Below are 1,848 nucleotides of genomic sequence, written 5' to 3'. Positions count from 1 at the left end.
AAATCTCTGTTTTCTCTCTTCGGAATCTCTCTCTCTCTCTCTCTCTGATGTTGCTACGAGAGACTGTTGCCATGACAGCGGGAATCGATTCCTCGAATGCATCCACTTAATCCTTCCTCATTGGAATGAGAACAAATGCATAAGTTACTTGCACAGCAACAAAAGATTTTCGCTTTTAAAAACATTACTTTGCTCTTTTTTCCTCTGGTAAGCCTGCTACAACAGCTTCCAGAAATCTCGCTCTGGGTCAGGGGTTCTTGATGCTTAGCATCCCACGGACTCCCTGAGCGAATAAAATAAAAACCCATAAACCTCTTTACAGAACAATATTCAACGGATAATAATATAAAAACGACGAGTGTTTATGTAATTTTTTTAAATCACGAAACCCTCAAACTCAAAGGACCCCCCCCCCCAAGGCTCAGGGACGTCTTAAGATCACCATGAGCACTCAATGGCCAAGTGATTTTTCTGAGGGCCTATCCTCCTCAAAAATTTCAACTACAGTCCGATCCCGTTATAACGAACGCCAAAAGACCGGAGAAATCACTTCGTTATAAAGGAATTCTGGGTTTTTTTGCATTGTTTCTATGTAAAATTACCTGGGGGATTAGAAAAGTTTTCGTTAACACCAGATTTTTGCTATAACGGTGTTCGTTAATACGGGATTTGACTGTATATCTCATTTTCGTGAGACTCTCTTCTCTTGAGGCCCCCGGGCCATGCCCGCGTGGGCCCATACGTTAAGACTGCGTTGCCAAGGCATCTGTCGACAAGTGGTTAAGAACCCCTGCCACTAGATGGGAAAACCCTTTTTATGCCTATTGAAGATTTTGTAAAATAATTATAATAGAGCACATAATGATCATAATAACCATACCATCAAAATGATTCGGATTATTAGATTTCATACCGCATGTTGTATTGTAAAATTTTTCTTTATTTTTAAATAACAAAACCCCTAATAAACCCCACGGATATGTGAATGAATGGGGGGGGGGGCGCTGTTGTTTGGTCTGGAAATTAATCTATTGTTACACTGTTGTTGGTAAAATCTATTTTCTCGGCAAGTAAGGAGGGGATGGTAGGGAGGGGGAGACAAAATTTGAATGGATGACGGTACGAACTTCGAGACAGATTATAACTTATGGGAGTCCATAACTTATGGGGGGGGGGGGCAGTGTCAGTGGAGGGTAGTGGTAAAGAGCATAAAATAGCGCCAAGATATAGTCTTGCATTACTCAAACATGCAATGACTGCAAGCCCGTCACTTCTGAGGAACGAATGAAGGGCATGAATCGGAACGAAAGTTGCCGCGGCTGTAAACGAGAACAAAAGTGGCCGTCCAATATTACAAATAACAACAGTGAAAGTTGCAAGTAATGTCCAAACCCGCAAACTAGAACGAAAGTTGCAGTAGCTCTCTAGCGCTGCTCGCTGTAGTTGTCCAAGCCTGTAAGAAAGAGCACACTGATTACAGTGTTCAAAAATTTATTTGGCCATACGCCCTGCTGGGATCGTCTAGGCCGGCAAATAAGAACGAAAGTTTGCTAGGGTTGTCCAAGCTCGAAAAGCCTCGCTGGGGCTATCCGAGCACACGAACCAGAAAGAAAACATCGGTGGTTGTCGTGGCCTGCAAATAAGAATGAAAGTTACATTCCTAACATATACAGCTGCTGTGGTTGTCCAAAGAAAGAGCAAACTGACAACAGTGTATGAAAATGTAAGTGAATATTCAGTATAGAGGGAGAAGAACTTCTCTCACCAGGGGCGTAGCCAGAAATTTCGTTCGGGGGGGGGGGGAACCAAAGTGATAGAACAATAGATTTGGCCATCTTTTTCCCTTTT

This window comes from Pholcus phalangioides, unplaced genomic scaffold (assembly GCF_987345545.1).
Source record: "Pholcus phalangioides strain wild (caught in Gottingen) unplaced genomic scaffold, Ppha-v1.0 ptg000009l_1, whole genome shotgun sequence".
NCBI lineage: Eukaryota > Metazoa > Arthropoda > Arachnida > Araneae > Pholcidae > Pholcus > Pholcus phalangioides.
Note: the sequence above shows the minus strand (reverse complement) of the source record.